Source organism: Schistocerca piceifrons, chromosome 2, assembly GCF_021461385.2.
Source record: "Schistocerca piceifrons isolate TAMUIC-IGC-003096 chromosome 2, iqSchPice1.1, whole genome shotgun sequence".
Classification (NCBI taxonomy): domain Eukaryota; kingdom Metazoa; phylum Arthropoda; class Insecta; order Orthoptera; family Acrididae; genus Schistocerca; species Schistocerca piceifrons.
Genome location: NC_060139.1, coordinates 254967022 through 254984480, shown reverse-complemented (window position 1 = coordinate 254984480; position 17459 = coordinate 254967022). Strand labels below are relative to the sequence as shown.

The 17459-nt window shown below is 55.1% G+C and overlaps 41 non-coding genes across 41 annotated transcripts; 8 read left to right on the top strand and 33 right to left on the bottom strand.

Annotated features, from left to right (window-relative positions):
- Positions 1-14: 14 nt before the first annotated feature.
- Trnae-uuc lies at positions 15-86 on the bottom strand. Its single transcript has one exon. It is a non-coding gene; the product is annotated as a tRNA-Glu (tRNA).
- Positions 87-391: 305 nt separating this feature from the next.
- Trnam-cau lies at positions 392-464 on the bottom strand. The gene has a single exon. It is a non-coding gene; the product is annotated as a tRNA-Met (tRNA).
- Positions 465-844: 380 nt separating this feature from the next.
- Positions 845-915, bottom strand: Trnag-gcc. The gene has a single exon. It is a non-coding gene; the product is annotated as a tRNA-Gly (tRNA).
- Positions 916-1240: 325 nt separating this feature from the next.
- Trnag-ucc lies at positions 1241-1312 on the top strand. The gene has a single exon. It is a non-coding gene; the product is annotated as a tRNA-Gly (tRNA).
- Positions 1313-1910: 598 nt separating this feature from the next.
- Positions 1911-1984, bottom strand: Trnai-aau. The gene has a single exon. It is a non-coding gene; the product is annotated as a tRNA-Ile (tRNA).
- A 198-nt stretch (positions 1985-2182) lies between these two features.
- Trnae-uuc lies at positions 2183-2254 on the bottom strand. Its single transcript has one exon. It is a non-coding gene; the product is annotated as a tRNA-Glu (tRNA).
- A 305-nt stretch (positions 2255-2559) lies between these two features.
- On the bottom strand, positions 2560-2632 carry Trnam-cau. The gene has a single exon. It is a non-coding gene; the product is annotated as a tRNA-Met (tRNA).
- A 380-nt stretch (positions 2633-3012) lies between these two features.
- On the bottom strand, positions 3013-3083 carry Trnag-gcc. Its single transcript has one exon. It is a non-coding gene; the product is annotated as a tRNA-Gly (tRNA).
- A 325-nt stretch (positions 3084-3408) lies between these two features.
- On the top strand, positions 3409-3480 carry Trnag-ucc. Its single transcript has one exon. It is a non-coding gene; the product is annotated as a tRNA-Gly (tRNA).
- A 588-nt stretch (positions 3481-4068) lies between these two features.
- On the bottom strand, positions 4069-4142 carry Trnai-aau. Its single transcript has one exon. It is a non-coding gene; the product is annotated as a tRNA-Ile (tRNA).
- A 198-nt stretch (positions 4143-4340) lies between these two features.
- On the bottom strand, positions 4341-4412 carry Trnae-uuc. The gene has a single exon. It is a non-coding gene; the product is annotated as a tRNA-Glu (tRNA).
- A 305-nt stretch (positions 4413-4717) lies between these two features.
- On the bottom strand, positions 4718-4790 carry Trnam-cau. Its single transcript has one exon. It is a non-coding gene; the product is annotated as a tRNA-Met (tRNA).
- Positions 4791-5170: 380 nt separating this feature from the next.
- On the bottom strand, positions 5171-5241 carry Trnag-gcc. The gene has a single exon. It is a non-coding gene; the product is annotated as a tRNA-Gly (tRNA).
- A 325-nt stretch (positions 5242-5566) lies between these two features.
- Positions 5567-5638, top strand: Trnag-ucc. The gene has a single exon. It is a non-coding gene; the product is annotated as a tRNA-Gly (tRNA).
- Positions 5639-6236: 598 nt separating this feature from the next.
- Positions 6237-6310, bottom strand: Trnai-aau. The gene has a single exon. It is a non-coding gene; the product is annotated as a tRNA-Ile (tRNA).
- A 198-nt stretch (positions 6311-6508) lies between these two features.
- Trnae-uuc lies at positions 6509-6580 on the bottom strand. The gene has a single exon. It is a non-coding gene; the product is annotated as a tRNA-Glu (tRNA).
- A 305-nt stretch (positions 6581-6885) lies between these two features.
- Trnam-cau lies at positions 6886-6958 on the bottom strand. The gene has a single exon. It is a non-coding gene; the product is annotated as a tRNA-Met (tRNA).
- Positions 6959-7338: 380 nt separating this feature from the next.
- Trnag-gcc lies at positions 7339-7409 on the bottom strand. Its single transcript has one exon. It is a non-coding gene; the product is annotated as a tRNA-Gly (tRNA).
- Positions 7410-7734: 325 nt separating this feature from the next.
- Trnag-ucc lies at positions 7735-7806 on the top strand. The gene has a single exon. It is a non-coding gene; the product is annotated as a tRNA-Gly (tRNA).
- Positions 7807-8404: 598 nt separating this feature from the next.
- Positions 8405-8478, bottom strand: Trnai-aau. The gene has a single exon. It is a non-coding gene; the product is annotated as a tRNA-Ile (tRNA).
- A 198-nt stretch (positions 8479-8676) lies between these two features.
- On the bottom strand, positions 8677-8748 carry Trnae-uuc. The gene has a single exon. It is a non-coding gene; the product is annotated as a tRNA-Glu (tRNA).
- Positions 8749-9053: 305 nt separating this feature from the next.
- Positions 9054-9126, bottom strand: Trnam-cau. The gene has a single exon. It is a non-coding gene; the product is annotated as a tRNA-Met (tRNA).
- Positions 9127-9506: 380 nt separating this feature from the next.
- Positions 9507-9577, bottom strand: Trnag-gcc. The gene has a single exon. It is a non-coding gene; the product is annotated as a tRNA-Gly (tRNA).
- A 325-nt stretch (positions 9578-9902) lies between these two features.
- Positions 9903-9974, top strand: Trnag-ucc. The gene has a single exon. It is a non-coding gene; the product is annotated as a tRNA-Gly (tRNA).
- Positions 9975-10572: 598 nt separating this feature from the next.
- Positions 10573-10646, bottom strand: Trnai-aau. Its single transcript has one exon. It is a non-coding gene; the product is annotated as a tRNA-Ile (tRNA).
- A 198-nt stretch (positions 10647-10844) lies between these two features.
- Positions 10845-10916, bottom strand: Trnae-uuc. Its single transcript has one exon. It is a non-coding gene; the product is annotated as a tRNA-Glu (tRNA).
- A 305-nt stretch (positions 10917-11221) lies between these two features.
- On the bottom strand, positions 11222-11294 carry Trnam-cau. The gene has a single exon. It is a non-coding gene; the product is annotated as a tRNA-Met (tRNA).
- A 380-nt stretch (positions 11295-11674) lies between these two features.
- On the bottom strand, positions 11675-11745 carry Trnag-gcc. The gene has a single exon. It is a non-coding gene; the product is annotated as a tRNA-Gly (tRNA).
- A 325-nt stretch (positions 11746-12070) lies between these two features.
- Positions 12071-12142, top strand: Trnag-ucc. Its single transcript has one exon. It is a non-coding gene; the product is annotated as a tRNA-Gly (tRNA).
- Positions 12143-12740: 598 nt separating this feature from the next.
- On the bottom strand, positions 12741-12814 carry Trnai-aau. The gene has a single exon. It is a non-coding gene; the product is annotated as a tRNA-Ile (tRNA).
- Positions 12815-13012: 198 nt separating this feature from the next.
- On the bottom strand, positions 13013-13084 carry Trnae-uuc. Its single transcript has one exon. It is a non-coding gene; the product is annotated as a tRNA-Glu (tRNA).
- A 305-nt stretch (positions 13085-13389) lies between these two features.
- Positions 13390-13462, bottom strand: Trnam-cau. The gene has a single exon. It is a non-coding gene; the product is annotated as a tRNA-Met (tRNA).
- Positions 13463-13842: 380 nt separating this feature from the next.
- Trnag-gcc lies at positions 13843-13913 on the bottom strand. The gene has a single exon. It is a non-coding gene; the product is annotated as a tRNA-Gly (tRNA).
- Positions 13914-14238: 325 nt separating this feature from the next.
- On the top strand, positions 14239-14310 carry Trnag-ucc. The gene has a single exon. It is a non-coding gene; the product is annotated as a tRNA-Gly (tRNA).
- A 588-nt stretch (positions 14311-14898) lies between these two features.
- Positions 14899-14972, bottom strand: Trnai-aau. The gene has a single exon. It is a non-coding gene; the product is annotated as a tRNA-Ile (tRNA).
- A 198-nt stretch (positions 14973-15170) lies between these two features.
- Trnae-uuc lies at positions 15171-15242 on the bottom strand. The gene has a single exon. It is a non-coding gene; the product is annotated as a tRNA-Glu (tRNA).
- Positions 15243-15547: 305 nt separating this feature from the next.
- Trnam-cau lies at positions 15548-15620 on the bottom strand. The gene has a single exon. It is a non-coding gene; the product is annotated as a tRNA-Met (tRNA).
- A 380-nt stretch (positions 15621-16000) lies between these two features.
- On the bottom strand, positions 16001-16071 carry Trnag-gcc. The gene has a single exon. It is a non-coding gene; the product is annotated as a tRNA-Gly (tRNA).
- Positions 16072-16396: 325 nt separating this feature from the next.
- Positions 16397-16468, top strand: Trnag-ucc. The gene has a single exon. It is a non-coding gene; the product is annotated as a tRNA-Gly (tRNA).
- A 588-nt stretch (positions 16469-17056) lies between these two features.
- Positions 17057-17130, bottom strand: Trnai-aau. The gene has a single exon. It is a non-coding gene; the product is annotated as a tRNA-Ile (tRNA).
- A 198-nt stretch (positions 17131-17328) lies between these two features.
- Trnae-uuc lies at positions 17329-17400 on the bottom strand. Its single transcript has one exon. It is a non-coding gene; the product is annotated as a tRNA-Glu (tRNA).
- Positions 17401-17459: the final 59 nt, after the last annotated feature.

Here is a 17459-nt window from a genome sequence, read left to right as displayed (position 1 = left end):
TGGAAAAAATTCCGTTCCGGTACCGGGAATCGAACCCGGGCCTCCTGGGTGAAAGCCAGGTATCCTAGCCACTAGACCACACCGGATGCGGCCGTTTCGTTCGACCGTTCGTACGGTCGCTTGTCGCATTTCGTGTCGAGTGCCGCGTCGGCGCCCTTCTCTCTTTGCGAGCATCTTTGCACAGACTGACTGGCAAGGCGCGCACCTCAAACGCCGCAGAGCAATGCTTTTGGCTTCATGCTCTGCTGGGAGAAGAGGAAAAGGGAAGCTGTAAGTAGCAATAACAGGAGGTAAACATTTTCCCGCTGAAGCGTTGAAAAGTTGTGGATAACAAACAAGAACTACGTTGGCGCCCTAGCAACAGCGCCACCATCAGTCACAGAAAATTAAATGCCCCGGGTGAGGATCGAACTCACGACCTTAAGATTATGAGACTTACGCGCTGCCTACTGCGCTACCGAGGCACGGGTGCACCACTGGTCCTGGAAACTGGGTAAATACCGTACCCAATATTAGACGTAGAGACACTGTACTTCCTGGGTAACGTGTTCTGTTGCTACACGCGCACTGCCGGCCCAGTTGATTGCGGTGTTGCTGCAGCTGTTGCAACGATAGGCAGCACTCCTTGTCGTTAAAGCTCAGTGCCTCGGAGGCACCTGGACACAGCAACTTGTGAGGCCAAGCCGACGCTAGTCTGCAGAACATCATGCGAGCGTCCTAGTGGGGACCGGCGAGTGCTGCGTTCTCGGTTCTTCTCAAGGGAATCCAGCTATATATTCTTGCGGATCGTGCATCTCAAGCGCGCAAGCCACACGGCAGCATTATCGCGGGAAAAGCAAAATGATGCATCGGCCGGGAATCGAACCCGGGCCGCCCGCGTGGCAGGCGAGCATTCTACCACTGAACCACCGATGCTGGGGCCAGCGGCAACTTCACGCTGCTTCCCGAGCAGATGTCTCAAGGGAAAGTGGGACTGCCGTCAAGCGCCGTAGCATTCTGTGGAGAAGATGCTGCAGACGCTGAATCCTGCACTGCACTGCTTAAAAATGCCGCCAGAACGCGGTCCTCGCCGGCGCCGACTCTTGCCAAAGGATGCGAAATGTGCGCGGATACGCTGTCCGAATGCGTCTGGATGTGCTCCCCTAGCCTACCTCGAAATGCGCCTGCCAGGTACGATCACCTTCGGCCGCTGCCGACAGGCGGGAAGCCGACACAGCGCGGAGGCGGGGCGCTCGCTTGTGCGGTGGTGGTGTAATGGTCAGCATAGTTGCCTTCCAAGCAGTTGATCCGGGTTCGATTCCCGGCCACCGCAGCAGGCTTTTAATTTCGCGTATGAGTACTTTTGCCACGCGCTCTTAAATTATTGTTTTTCCGGCCTCCTACTCGCTGCATACCAGCCCTTAGTGTGTCTCGACTTGTCTCGACTTTGCTCGGCTGACGCGAGAGCTGACGCTCTCAAATCGGCCTATATCAAAACGACAAGCACGAGAAACGACTGAGAGAGGTAAAGAGAGGTGAGGCTAGGCGATGGACACACAGCACGCCCCCTTCATTTCACGGTGGCGTCTCCCTGACCGAATCGGGCTGCAGCTCCGAAAACTAAGGAGAAACAAAAATAGGAAGTAAAACTGCCAATAGTACCCTGTGTTCCCATGCGCTCACCCGCCCAAGTACTGACAGGGGCCAAAGTGGTTGCGCATCGGCAATCGGACATTTTCTTTCATTTTCTCTTTATCGGTTGAGAACCAGTGTATTCAAGATATTATGGCCATTGCCGAGTGAATGATGTAGCGCTTCCCGACGAGTCGGGTTCGGATCCTCTGTCAACTTCCACGCAGGGTGATGATCTTTTGGTCATCACACTCGCCAGCTGAAATCGGCGCTGCCTTTTCGTAGTAGTAAAAGAGTAGTGGCCCGTGGGGGGATCGAACCCACGACCTTCGCGTTATTAGCACGACGCTCTAACCAACTGAGCTAACGGGCCCCAGCAGATGCAGTTGCTCAGCCCTACGCTGGAAACTGGTGGCATGAAGCCGTACACCATTTCTATGGTCGTCGTGCGTCTGCTTCCCTAGTCTATATTCTGCTGACGGTCACGAAACAGTAGCTATATTGCGAGCAGGACGGGAAACGGCCGCTCGGACAGCTCAAACTTGTCACGACTCGTGTGGAAAAAATTCCGTTCCGGTACCGGGAATCGAACCCGGGCCTCCTGGGTGAAAGCCAGGTATCCTAGCCACTAGACCACACCGGATGCGGCCGTTTCGTTCGACCGTTCGTACGGTCGCTTGTCGCATTTCGTGTCGAGTGCCGCGTCGGCGCCCTTCTCTCTTTGCGAGCATCTTTGCACAGACTGACTGGCAAGGCGCGCACCTCAAACGCCGCAGAGCAATGCTTTTGGCTTCATGCTCTGCTGGGAGAAGAGGAAAAGGGAAGCTGTAAGTAGCAATAACAGGAGGTAAACATTTTCCCGCTGAAGCGTTGAAAAGTTGTGGATAACAAACAAGAACTACGTTGGCGCCCTAGCAACAGCGCCACCATCAGTCACAGAAAATTAAATGCCCCGGGTGAGGATCGAACTCACGACCTTAAGATTATGAGACTTACGCGCTGCCTACTGCGCTACCGAGGCACGGGTGCACCACTGGTCCTGGAAACTGGGTAAATACCGTACCCAATATTAGACGTAGAGACACTGTACTTCCTGGGTAACGTGTTCTGTTGCTACACGCGCACTGCCGGCCCAGTTGATTGCGGTGTTGCTGCAGCTGTTGCAACGATAGGCAGCACTCCTTGTCGTTAAAGCTCAGTGCCTCGGAGGCACCTGGACACAGCAACTTGTGAGGCCAAGCCGACGCTAGTCTGCAGAACATCATGCGAGCGTCCTAGTGGGGACCGGCGAGTGCTGCGTTCTCGGTTCTTCTCAAGGGAATCCAGCTATATATTCTTGCGGATCGTGCATCTCAAGCGCGCAAGCCACACGGCAGCATTATCGCGGGAAAAGCAAAATGATGCATCGGCCGGGAATCGAACCCGGGCCGCCCGCGTGGCAGGCGAGCATTCTACCACTGAACCACCGATGCTGGGGCCAGCGGCAACTTCACGCTGCTTCCCGAGCAGATGTCTCAAGGGAAAGTGGGACTGCCGTCAAGCGCCGTAGCATTCTGTGGAGAAGATGCTGCAGACGCTGAATCCTGCACTGCACTGCTTAAAAATGCCGCCAGAACGCGGTCCTCGCCGGCGCCGACTCTTGCCAAAGGATGCGAAATGTGCGCGGATACGCTGTCCGAATGCGTCTGGATGTGCTCCCCTAGCCTACCTCGAAATGCGCCTGCCAGGTACGATCACCTTCGGCCGCTGCCGACAGGCGGGAAGCCGACACAGCGCGGAGGCGGGGCGCTCGCTTGTGCGGTGGTGGTGTAATGGTCAGCATAGTTGCCTTCCAAGCAGTTGATCCGGGTTCGATTCCCGGCCACCGCAGCAGGCTTTTAATTTCGCGTATGAGTACTTTTGCCACGCGCTCTTAAATTATTGTTTTTCCGGCCTCCTACTCGCTGCATACCAGCCCTTAGTGTGTCTCGACTTTGCTCGGCTGACGCGAGAGCTGACGCTCTCAAATCGGCCTATATCAAAACGACAAGCACGAGAAACGACTGAGAGAGGTAAAGAGAGGTGAGGCTAGGCGATGGACACACAGCACGCCCCCTTCATTTCACGGTGGCGTCTCCCTGACCGAATCGGGCTGCAGCTCCGAAAACTAAGGAGAAACAAAAATAGGAAGTAAAACTGCCAATAGTACCCTGTGTTCCCATGCGCTCACCCGCCCAAGTACTGACAGGGGCCAAAGTGGTTGCGCATCGGCAATCGGACATTTTCTTTCATTTTCTCTTTATCGGTTGAGAACCAGTGTATTCAAGATATTATGGCCATTGCCGAGTGAATGATGTAGCGCTTCCCGACGAGTCGGGTTCGGATCCTCTGTCAACTTCCACGCAGGGTGATGATCTTTTGGTCATCACACTCGCCAGCTGAAATCGGCGCTGCCTTTTCGTAGTAGTAAAAGAGTAGTGGCCCGTGGGGGGATCGAACCCACGACCTTCGCGTTATTAGCACGACGCTCTAACCAACTGAGCTAACGGGCCCCAGCAGATGCAGTTGCTCAGCCCTACGCTGGAAACTGGTGGCATGAAGCCGTACACCATTTCTATGGTCGTCGTGCGTCTGCTTCCCTAGTCTATATTCTGCTGACGGTCACGAAACAGTAGCTATATTGCGAGCAGGACGGGAAACGGCCGCTCGGACAGCTCAAACTTGTCACGACTCGTGTGGAAAAAATTCCGTTCCGGTACCGGGAATCGAACCCGGGCCTCCTGGGTGAAAGCCAGGTATCCTAGCCACTAGACCACACCGGATGCGGCCGTTTCGTTCGACCGTTCGTACGGTCGCTTGTCGCATTTCGTGTCGAGTGCCGCGTCGGCGCCCTTCTCTCTTTGCGAGCATCTTTGCACAGACTGACTGGCAAGGCGCGCACCTCAAACGCCGCAGAGCAATGCTTTTGGCTTCATGCTCTGCTGGGAGAAGAGGAAAAGGGAAGCTGTAAGTAGCAATAACAGGAGGTAAACATTTTCCCGCTGAAGCGTTGAAAAGTTGTGGATAACAAACAAGAACTACGTTGGCGCCCTAGCAACAGCGCCACCATCAGTCACAGAAAATTAAATGCCCCGGGTGAGGATCGAACTCACGACCTTAAGATTATGAGACTTACGCGCTGCCTACTGCGCTACCGAGGCACGGGTGCACCACTGGTCCTGGAAACTGGGTAAATACCGTACCCAATATTAGACGTAGAGACACTGTACTTCCTGGGTAACGTGTTCTGTTGCTACACGCGCACTGCCGGCCCAGTTGATTGCGGTGTTGCTGCAGCTGTTGCAACGATAGGCAGCACTCCTTGTCGTTAAAGCTCAGTGCCTCGGAGGCACCTGGACACAGCAACTTGTGAGGCCAAGCCGACGCTAGTCTGCAGAACATCATGCGAGCGTCCTAGTGGGGACCGGCGAGTGCTGCGTTCTCGGTTCTTCTCAAGGGAATCCAGCTATATATTCTTGCGGATCGTGCATCTCAAGCGCGCAAGCCACACGGCAGCATTATCGCGGGAAAAGCAAAATGATGCATCGGCCGGGAATCGAACCCGGGCCGCCCGCGTGGCAGGCGAGCATTCTACCACTGAACCACCGATGCTGGGGCCAGCGGCAACTTCACGCTGCTTCCCGAGCAGATGTCTCAAGGGAAAGTGGGACTGCCGTCAAGCGCCGTAGCATTCTGTGGAGAAGATGCTGCAGACGCTGAATCCTGCACTGCACTGCTTAAAAATGCCGCCAGAACGCGGTCCTCGCCGGCGCCGACTCTTGCCAAAGGATGCGAAATGTGCGCGGATACGCTGTCCGAATGCGTCTGGATGTGCTCCCCTAGCCTACCTCGAAATGCGCCTGCCAGGTACGATCACCTTCGGCCGCTGCCGACAGGCGGGAAGCCGACACAGCGCGGAGGCGGGGCGCTCGCTTGTGCGGTGGTGGTGTAATGGTCAGCATAGTTGCCTTCCAAGCAGTTGATCCGGGTTCGATTCCCGGCCACCGCAGCAGGCTTTTAATTTCGCGTATGAGTACTTTTGCCACGCGCTCTTAAATTATTGTTTTTCCGGCCTCCTACTCGCTGCATACCAGCCCTTAGTGTGTCTCGACTTGTCTCGACTTTGCTCGGCTGACGCGAGAGCTGACGCTCTCAAATCGGCCTATATCAAAACGACAAGCACGAGAAACGACTGAGAGAGGTAAAGAGAGGTGAGGCTAGGCGATGGACACACAGCACGCCCCCTTCATTTCACGGTGGCGTCTCCCTGACCGAATCGGGCTGCAGCTCCGAAAACTAAGGAGAAACAAAAATAGGAAGTAAAACTGCCAATAGTACCCTGTGTTCCCATGCGCTCACCCGCCCAAGTACTGACAGGGGCCAAAGTGGTTGCGCATCGGCAATCGGACATTTTCTTTCATTTTCTCTTTATCGGTTGAGAACCAGTGTATTCAAGATATTATGGCCATTGCCGAGTGAATGATGTAGCGCTTCCCGACGAGTCGGGTTCGGATCCTCTGTCAACTTCCACGCAGGGTGATGATCTTTTGGTCATCACACTCGCCAGCTGAAATCGGCGCTGCCTTTTCGTAGTAGTAAAAGAGTAGTGGCCCGTGGGGGGATCGAACCCACGACCTTCGCGTTATTAGCACGACGCTCTAACCAACTGAGCTAACGGGCCCCAGCAGATGCAGTTGCTCAGCCCTACGCTGGAAACTGGTGGCATGAAGCCGTACACCATTTCTATGGTCGTCGTGCGTCTGCTTCCCTAGTCTATATTCTGCTGACGGTCACGAAACAGTAGCTATATTGCGAGCAGGACGGGAAACGGCCGCTCGGACAGCTCAAACTTGTCACGACTCGTGTGGAAAAAATTCCGTTCCGGTACCGGGAATCGAACCCGGGCCTCCTGGGTGAAAGCCAGGTATCCTAGCCACTAGACCACACCGGATGCGGCCGTTTCGTTCGACCGTTCGTACGGTCGCTTGTCGCATTTCGTGTCGAGTGCCGCGTCGGCGCCCTTCTCTCTTTGCGAGCATCTTTGCACAGACTGACTGGCAAGGCGCGCACCTCAAACGCCGCAGAGCAATGCTTTTGGCTTCATGCTCTGCTGGGAGAAGAGGAAAAGGGAAGCTGTAAGTAGCAATAACAGGAGGTAAACATTTTCCCGCTGAAGCGTTGAAAAGTTGTGGATAACAAACAAGAACTACGTTGGCGCCCTAGCAACAGCGCCACCATCAGTCACAGAAAATTAAATGCCCCGGGTGAGGATCGAACTCACGACCTTAAGATTATGAGACTTACGCGCTGCCTACTGCGCTACCGAGGCACGGGTGCACCACTGGTCCTGGAAACTGGGTAAATACCGTACCCAATATTAGACGTAGAGACACTGTACTTCCTGGGTAACGTGTTCTGTTGCTACACGCGCACTGCCGGCCCAGTTGATTGCGGTGTTGCTGCAGCTGTTGCAACGATAGGCAGCACTCCTTGTCGTTAAAGCTCAGTGCCTCGGAGGCACCTGGACACAGCAACTTGTGAGGCCAAGCCGACGCTAGTCTGCAGAACATCATGCGAGTGTCCTAGTGGGGACCGGCGAGTGCTGCGTTCTCGGTTCTTCTCAAGGGAATCCAGCTATATATTCTTGCGGATCGTGCATCTCAAGCGCGCAAGCCACACGGCAGCATTATCGCGGGAAAAGCAAAATGATGCATCGGCCGGGAATCGAACCCGGGCCGCCCGCGTGGCAGGCGAGCATTCTACCACTGAACCACCGATGCTGGGGCCAGCGGCAACTTCACGCTGCTTCCCGAGCAGATGTCTCAAGGGAAAGTGGGACTGCCGTCAAGCGCCGTAGCATTCTGTGGAGAAGATGCTGCAGACGCTGAATCCTGCACTGCACTGCTTAAAAATGCCGCCAGAACGCGGTCCTCGCCGGCGCCGACTCTTGCCAAAGGATGCGAAATGTGCGCGGATACGCTGTCCGAATGCGTCTGGATGTGCTCCCCTAGCCTACCTCGAAATGCGCCTGCCAGGTACGATCACCTTCGGCCGCTGCCGACAGGCGGGAAGCCGACACAGCGCGGAGGCGGGGCGCTCGCTTGTGCGGTGGTGGTGTAATGGTCAGCATAGTTGCCTTCCAAGCAGTTGATCCGGGTTCGATTCCCGGCCACCGCAGCAAGCTTTTAATTTCGCGTATGAGTACTTTTGCCACGCGCTCTTAAATTATTGTTTTTCCGGCCTCCTACTCGCTGCATACCAGCCCTTAGTGTGTCTCGACTTGTCTCGACTTTGCTCGGCTGACGCGAGAGCTGACGCTCTCAAATCGGCCTATATCAAAACGACAAGCACGAGAAACGACTGAGAGAGGTAAAGAGAGGTGAGGCTAGGCGATGGACACACAGCACGCCCCCTTCATTTCACGGTGGCGTCTCCCTGACCGAATCGGGCTGCAGCTCCGAAAACTAAGGAGAAACAAAAATAGGAAGTAAAACTGCCAATAGTACCCTGTGTTCCCATGCGCTCACCCGCCCAAGTACTGACAGGGGCCAAAGTGGTTGCGCATCGGCAATCGGACATTTTCTTTCATTTTCTCTTTATCGGTTGAGAACCAGTGTATTCAAGATATTATGGCCATTGCCGAGTGAATGATGTAGCGCTTCCCGACGAGTCGGGTTCGGATCCTCTGTCAACTTCCACGCAGGGTGATGATCTTTTGGTCATCACACTCGCCAGCTGAAATCGGCGCTGCCTTTTCGTAGTAGTAAAAGAGTAGTGGCCCGTGGGGGGATCGAACCCACGACCTTCGCGTTATTAGCACGACGCTCTAACCAACTGAGCTAACGGGCCCCAGCAGATGCAGTTGCTCAGCCCTACGCTGGAAACTGGTGGCATGAAGCCGTACACCATTTCTATGGTCGTCGTGCGTCTGCTTCCCTAGTCTATATTCTGCTGACGGTCACGAAACAGTAGCTATATTGCGAGCAGGACGGGAAACGGCCGCTCGGACAGCTCAAACTTGTCACGACTCGTGTGGAAAAAATTCCGTTCCGGTACCGGGAATCGAACCCGGGCCTCCTGGGTGAAAGCCAGGTATCCTAGCCACTAGACCACACCGGATGCGGCCGTTTCGTTCGACCGTTCGTACGGTCGCTTGTCGCATTTCGTGTCGAGTGCCGCGTCGGCGCCCTTCTCTCTTTGCGAGCATCTTTGCACAGACTGACTGGCAAGGCGCGCACCTCAAACGCCGCAGAGCAATGCTTTTGGCTTCATGCTCTGCTGGGAGAAGAGGAAAAGGGAAGCTGTAAGTAGCAATAACAGGAGGTAAACATTTTCCCGCTGAAGCGTTGAAAAGTTGTGGATAACAAACAAGAACTACGTTGGCGCCCTAGCAACAGCGCCACCATCAGTCACAGAAAATTAAATGCCCCGGGTGAGGATCGAACTCACGACCTTAAGATTATGAGACTTACGCGCTGCCTACTGCGCTACCGAGGCACGGGTGCACCACTGGTCCTGGAAACTGGGTAAATACCGTACCCAATATTAGACGTAGAGACACTGTACTTCCTGGGTAACGTGTTCTGTTGCTACACGCGCACTGCCGGCCCAGTTGATTGCGGTGTTGCTGCAGCTGTTGCAACGATAGGCAGCACTCCTTGTCGTTAAAGCTCAGTGCCTCGGAGGCACCTGGACACAGCAACTTGTGAGGCCAAGCCGACGCTAGTCTGCAGAACATCATGCGAGCGTCCTAGTGGGGACCGGCGAGTGCTGCGTTCTCGGTTCTTCTCAAGGGAATCCAGCTATATATTCTTGCGGATCGTGCATCTCAAGCGCGCAAGCCACACGGCAGCATTATCGCGGGAAAAGCAAAATGATGCATCGGCCGGGAATCGAACCCGGGCCGCCCGCGTGGCAGGCGAGCATTCTACCACTGAACCACCGATGCTGGGGCCAGCGGCAACTTCACGCTGCTTCCCGAGCAGATGTCTCAAGGGAAAGTGGGACTGCCGTCAAGCGCCGTAGCATTCTGTGGAGAAGATGCTGCAGACGCTGAATCCTGCACTGCACTGCTTAAAAATGCCGCCAGAACGCGGTCCTCGCCGGCGCCGACTCTTGCCAAAGGATGCGAAATGTGCGCGGATACGCTGTCCGAATGCGTCTGGATGTGCTCCCCTAGCCTACCTCGAAATGCGCCTGCCAGGTACGATCACCTTCGGCCGCTGCCGACAGGCGGGAAGCCGACACAGCGCGGAGGCGGGGCGCTCGCTTGTGCGGTGGTGGTGTAATGGTCAGCATAGTTGCCTTCCAAGCAGTTGATCCGGGTTCGATTCCCGGCCACCGCAGCAGGCTTTTAATTTCGCGTATGAGTACTTTTGCCACGCGCTCTTAAATTATTGTTTTTCCGGCCTCCTACTCGCTGCATACCAGCCCTTAGTGTGTCTCGACTTGTCTCGACTTTGCTCGGCTGACGCGAGAGCTGACGCTCTCAAATCGGCCTATATCAAAACGACAAGCACGAGAAACGACTGAGAGAGGTAAAGAGAGGTGAGGCTAGGCGATGGACACACAGCACGCCCCCTTCATTTCACGGTGGCGTCTCCCTGACCGAATCGGGCTGCAGCTCCGAAAACTAAGGAGAAACAAAAATAGGAAGTAAAACTGCCAATAGTACCCTGTGTTCCCATGCGCTCACCCGCCCAAGTACTGACAGGGGCCAAAGTGGTTGCGCATCGGCAATCGGACATTTTCTTTCATTTTCTCTTTATCGGTTGAGAACCAGTGTATTCAAGATATTATGGCCATTGCCGAGTGAATGATGTAGCGCTTCCCGACGAGTCGGGTTCGGATCCTCTGTCAACTTCCACGCAGGGTGATGATCTTTTGGTCATCACACTCGCCAGCTGAAATCGGCGCTGCCTTTTCGTAGTAGTAAAAGAGTAGTGGCCCGTGGGGGGATCGAACCCACGACCTTCGCGTTATTAGCACGACGCTCTAACCAACTGAGCTAACGGGCCCCAGCAGATGCAGTTGCTCAGCCCTACGCTGGAAACTGGTGGCATGAAGCCGTACACCATTTCTATGGTCGTCGTGCGTCTGCTTCCCTAGTCTATATTCTGCTGACGGTCACGAAACAGTAGCTATATTGCGAGCAGGACGGGAAACGGCCGCTCGGACAGCTCAAACTTGTCACGACTCGTGTGGAAAAAATTCCGTTCCGGTACCGGGAATCGAACCCGGGCCTCCTGGGTGAAAGCCAGGTATCCTAGCCACTAGACCACACCGGATGCGGCCGTTTCGTTCGACCGTTCGTACGGTCGCTTGTCGCATTTCGTGTCGAGTGCCGCGTCGGCGCCCTTCTCTCTTTGCGAGCATCTTTGCACAGACTGACTGGCAAGGCGCGCACCTCAAACGCCGCAGAGCAATGCTTTTGGCTTCATGCTCTGCTGGGAGAAGAGGAAAAGGGAAGCTGTAAGTAGCAATAACAGGAGGTAAACATTTTCCCGCTGAAGCGTTGAAAAGTTGTGGATAACAAACAAGAACTACGTTGGCGCCCTAGCAACAGCGCCACCATCAGTCACAGAAAATTAAATGCCCCGGGTGAGGATCGAACTCACGACCTTAAGATTATGAGACTTACGCGCTGCCTACTGCGCTACCGAGGCACGGGTGCACCACTGGTCCTGGAAACTGGGTAAATACCGTACCCAATATTAGACGTAGAGACACTGTACTTCCTGGGTAACGTGTTCTGTTGCTACACGCGCACTGCCGGCCCAGTTGATTGCGGTGTTGCTGCAGCTGTTGCAACGATAGGCAGCACTCCTTGTCGTTAAAGCTCAGTGCCTCGGAGGCACCTGGACACAGCAACTTGTGAGGCCAAGCCGACGCTAGTCTGCAGAACATCATGCGAGCGTCCTAGTGGGGACCGGCGAGTGCTGCGTTCTCGGTTCTTCTCAAGGGAATCCAGCTATATATTCTTGCGGATCGTGCATCTCAAGCGCGCAAGCCACACGGCAGCATTATCGCGGGAAAAGCAAAATGATGCATCGGCCGGGAATCGAACCCGGGCCGCCCGCGTGGCAGGCGAGCATTCTACCACTGAACCACCGATGCTGGGGCCAGCGGCAACTTCACGCTGCTTCCCGAGCAGATGTCTCAAGGGAAAGTGGGACTGCCGTCAAGCGCCGTAGCATTCTGTGGAGAAGATGCTGCAGACGCTGAATCCTGCACTGCACTGCTTAAAAATGCCGCCAGAACGCGGTCCTCGCCGGCGCCGACTCTTGCCAAAGGATGCGAAATGTGCGCGGATACGCTGTCCGAATGCGTCTGGATGTGCTCCCCTAGCCTACCTCGAAATGCGCCTGCCAGGTACGATCACCTTCGGCCGCTGCCGACAGGCGGGAAGCCGACACAGCGCGGAGGCGGGGCGCTCGCTTGTGCGGTGGTGGTGTAATGGTCAGCATAGTTGCCTTCCAAGCAGTTGATCCGGGTTCGATTCCCGGCCACCGCAGCAGGCTTTTAATTTCGCGTATGAGTACTTTTGCCACGCGCTCTTAAATTATTGTTTTTCCGGCCTCCTACTCGCTGCATACCAGCCCTTAGTGTGTCTCGACTTGTCTCGACTTTGCTCGGCTGACGCGAGAGCTGACGCTCTCAAATCGGCCTATATCAAAACGACAAGCACGAGAAACGACTGAGAGAGGTAAAGAGAGGTGAGGCTAGGCGATGGACACACAGCACGCCCCCTTCATTTCACGGTGGCGTCTCCCTGACCGAATCGGGCTGCAGCTCCGAAAACTAAGGAGAAACAAAAATAGGAAGTAAAACTGCCAATAGTACCCTGTGTTCCCATGCGCTCACCCGCCCAAGTACTGACAGGGGCCAAAGTGGTTGCGCATCGGCAATCGGACATTTTCTTTCATTTTCTCTTTATCGGTTGAGAACCAGTGTATTCAAGATATTATGGCCATTGCCGAGTGAATGATGTAGCGCTTCCCGACGAGTCGGGTTCGGATCCTCTGTCAACTTCCACGCAGGGTGATGATCTTTTGGTCATCACACTCGCCAGCTGAAATCGGCGCTGCCTTTTCGTAGTAGTAAAAGAGTAGTGGCCCGTGGGGGGATCGAACCCACGACCTTCGCGTTATTAGCACGACGCTCTAACCAACTGAGCTAACGGGCCCCAGCAGATGCAGTTGCTCAGCCCTACGCTGGAAACTGGTGGCATGAAGCCGTACACCATTTCTATGGTCGTCGTGCGTCTGCTTCCCTAGTCTATATTCTGCTGACGGTCACGAAACAGTAGCTATATTGCGAGCAGGACGGGAAACGGCCGCTCGGACAGCTCAAACTTGTCACGACTCGTGTGGAAAAAATTCCGTTCCGGTACCGGGAATCGAACCCGGGCCTCCTGGGTGAAAGCCAGGTATCCTAGCCACTAGACCACACCGGATGCGGCCGTTTCGTTCGACCGTTCGTACGGTCGCTTGTCGCATTTCGTGTCGAGTGCCGCGTCGGCGCCCTTCTCTCTTTGCGAGCATCTTTGCACAGACTGACTGGCAAGGCGCGCACCTCAAACGCCGCAGAGCAATGCTTTTGGCTTCATGCTCTGCTGGGAGAAGAGGAAAAGGGAAGCTGTAAGTAGCAATAACAGGAGGTAAACATTTTCCCGCTGAAGCGTTGAAAAGTTGTGGATAACAAACAAGAACTACGTTGGCGCCCTAGCAACAGCGCCACCATCAGTCACAGAAAATTAAATGCCCCGGGTGAGGATCGAACTCACGACCTTAAGATTATGAGACTTACGCGCTGCCTACTGCGCTACCGAGGCACGGGTGCACCACTGGTCCTGGAAACTGGGTAAATACCGTACCCAATATTAGACGTAGAGACACTGTACTTCCTGGGTAACGTGTTCTGTTGCTACACGCGCACTGCCGGCCCAGTTGATTGCGGTGTTGCTGCAGCTGTTGCAACGATAGGCAGCACTCCTTGTCGTTAAAGCTCAGTGCCTCGGAGGCACCTGGACACAGCAACTTGTGAGGCCAAGCCGACGCTAGTCTGCAGAACATCATGCGAGCGTCCTAGTGGGGACCGGCGAGTGCTGCGTTCTCGGTTCTTCTCAAGGGAATCCAGCTATATATTCTTGCGGATCGTGCATCTCAAGCGCGCAAGCCACACGGCAGCATTATCGCGGGAAAAGCAAAATGATGCATCGGCCGGGAATCGAACCCGGGCCGCCCGCGTGGCAGGCGAGCATTCTACCACTGAACCACCGATGCTGGGGCCAGCGGCAACTTCACGCTGCTTCCCGAGCAGATGTCTCAAGGGAAAGTGGGACTGCCGTCAAGCGCCGTAGCATTCTGTGGAGAAGATGCTGCAGACGCTGAATCCTGCACTGCACTGCTTAAAAATGCCGCCAGAACGCGGTCCTCGCCGGCGCCGACTCTTGCCAAAGGATGCGAAATGTGCGCGGATACGCTGTCCGAATGCGTCTGGATGTGCTCCCCTAGCCTACCTCGAAATGCGCCTGCCAGGTACGATCACCTTCGGCCGCTGCCGACAGGCGGGAAGCCGACACAGCGCGGAGGCGGGGCGCTCGCTTGTGCGGTGGTGGTGTAATGGTCAGCATAGTTGCCTTCCAAGCAGTTGATCCGGGTTCGATTCCCGGCCACCGCAGCAGGCTTTTAATTTCGCGTATGAGTACTTTTGCCACGCGCTCTTAAATTATTGTTTTTCCGGCCTCCTACTCGCTGCATACCAGCCCTTAGTGTGTCTCGACTTTGCTCGGCTGACGCGAGAGCTGACGCTCTCAAATCGGCCTATATCAAAACGACAAGCACGAGAAACGACTGAGAGAGGTAAAGAGAGGTGAGGCTAGGCGATGGACACACAGCACGCCCCCTTCATTTCACGGTGGCGTCTCCCTGACCGAATCGGGCTGCAGCTCCGAAAACTAAGGAGAAACAAAAATAGGAAGTAAAACTGCCAATAGTACCCTGTGTTCCCATGCGCTCACCCGCCCAAGTACTGACAGGGGCCAAAGTGGTTGCGCATCGGCAATCGGACATTTTCTTTCATTTTCTCTTTATCGGTTGAGAACCAGTGTATTCAAGATATTATGGCCATTGCCGAGTGAATGATGTAGCGCTTCCCGACGAGTCGGGTTCGGATCCTCTGTCAACTTCCACGCAGGGTGATGATCTTTTGGTCATCACACTCGCCAGCTGAAATCGGCGCTGCCTTTTCGTAGTAGTAAAAGAGTAGTGGCCCGTGGGGGGATCGAACCCACGACCTTCGCGTTATTAGCACGACGCTCTAACCAACTGAGCTAACGGGCCCCAGCAGATGCAGTTGCTCAGCCCTACGCTGGAAACTGGTGGCATGAAGCCGTACACCATTTCTATGGTCGTCGTGCGTCTGCTTCCCTAGTCTATATTCTGCTGACGGTCACGAAACAGTAGCTATATTGCGAGCAGGACGGGAAACGGCCGCTCGGACAGCTCAAACTTGTCACGACTCGTGTGGAAAAAATTCCGTTCCGGTACCGGGAATCGAACCCGGGCCTCCTGGGTGAAAGCCAGGTATCCTAGCCACTAGACCACACCGGATGCGGCCGTTTCGTTCGACCGTTCGTACGGTCGCTTGTCGCATTTCGTGTCGAGTGCCGCGTCGGCGCCCTTCTCTCTTTGCGAGCATCTTTGCACAGACTGACTGGCAAGGCGCGCACCTCAAACGCCGCAGAGCAATGCTTTTGGCTTCATGCTCTGCTGGGAGAAGAGGAAAAGGGAAGCTGTAAGTAGCAATAACAGGAGGTAAACATTTTCCCGCTGAAGCGTTGAAAAGTTGTGGATAACAAACAAGAACTACGTTGGCGCCCTAGCAACAGCGCCACCATCAGTCACAGAAAATTAAATGCCCCAGGTGAGGATCGAACTCACGACCTTAAGATTATGAGACTTACGCGCTGCCTACTGCGCTACCGAGGCACGGGTGCACCACTGGTCCTGGAAACTGGGTAAATACCGTACCCAATATTAGACGTAGAGACACTGTACTTCCTGGGTAACGTGTTCTGTTGCTACACGCGCACTGCCGGCCCAGTTGATTGCGGTGTTGCTGCAGCTGTTGCAACGATAGGCAGCACTCCTTGTCGTTAAAGCTCAGTGCCTCGGAGGCACCTGGACACAGCAACTTGTGAGGCCAAGCCGACGCTAGTCTGCAGAACATCATGCGAGCGTCCTAGTGGGGACCGGCGAGTGCTGCGTTCTCGGTTCTTCTCAAGGGAATCCAGCTATATATTCTTGCGGATCGTGCATCTCAAGCGCGCAAGCCACACGGCAGCATTATCGCGGGAAAAGCAAAATGATGCATCGGCCGGGAATCGAACCCGGGCCGCCCGCGTGGCAGGCGAGCATTCTACCACTGAACCACCGATGCTGGGGCCAGCGGCAACTTCACGCTGCTTCCCGAGCAGATGTCTCAAGGGAAAGTGGGACTGCCGTCAAGCGCCGTAGCATTCTGTGGAGAAGATGCTGCAGACGCTGAATCCTGCACTGCACTGCTTAAAAATGCCGCCAGAACGCGGTCCTCGCCGGCGCCGACTCTTGCCAAAGGATGCGAAATGTGCGCGGATACGCTGTCCGAATGCGTCTGGATGTGCTCCCCTAGCCTACCTCGAAATGCGCCTGCCAGGTACGATCACCTTCGGCCGCTGCCGACAGGCGGGAAGCCGACACAGCGCGGAGGCGGGGCGCTCGCTTGTGCGGTGGTGGTGTAATGGTCAGCATAGTTGCCTTCCAAGCAGTTGATCCGGGTTCGATTCCCGGCCACCGCAGCAGGCTTTTAATTTCGCGTATGAGTACTTTTGCCACGCGCTCTTAAATTATTGTTTTTCCGGCCTCCTACTCGCTGCATACCAGCCCTTAGTGTGTCTCGACTTTGCTCGGCTGACGCGAGAGCTGACGCTCTCAAATCGGCCTATATCAAAACGACAAGCACGAGAAACGACTGAGAGAGGTAAAGAGAGGTGAGGCTAGGCGATGGACACACAGCACGCCCCCTTCATTTCACGGTGGCGTCTCCCTGACCGAATCGGGCTGCAGCTCCGAAAACTAAGGAGAAACAAAAATAGGAAGTAAAACTGCCAATAGTACCCTGTGTTCCCATGCGCTCACCCGCCCAAGTACTGACAGGGGCCAAAGTGGTTGCGCATCGGCAATCGGACATTTTCTTTCATTTTCTCTTTATCGGTTGAGAACCAGTGTATTCAAGATATTATGGCCATTGCCGAGTGAATGATGTAGCGCTTCCCGACGAGTCGGGTTCGGATCCTCTGTCAACTTCCACGCAGGGTGATGATCTTTTGGTCATCACACTCGCCAGCTGAAATCGGCGCTGCCTTTTCGTAGTAGTAAAAGAGTAGTGGCCCGTGGGGGGATCGAACCCACGACCTTCGCGTTATTAGCACGACGCTCTAACCAACTGAGCTAACGGGCCCCAGCAGATGCAGTTGCTCAGCCCTACGCTGGAAACTGGTGGCATGAAGCCGTACACCATTTCTATGGTCGTCGTGCGTCTGCTTCCCTAGTCTATATTCTGCTGACGGTCACGAAACAGTAGCTATATTGCGAGCAGGACGGGAAACGGCCGCTCGGACAGCTCAAACTTGTCACGACTCGTGTGGAAAAAATTCCGTTCCGGTACCGGGAATCGAACCCGGGCCTCCTGGGTGAAAGCCAGGTATCCTAGCCACTAGACCACACCGGATGCGGCCGTTTCGTTCGACCGTTCGTACGGTCGCTTGTCGCATTTCGTGTCGAGTGCCG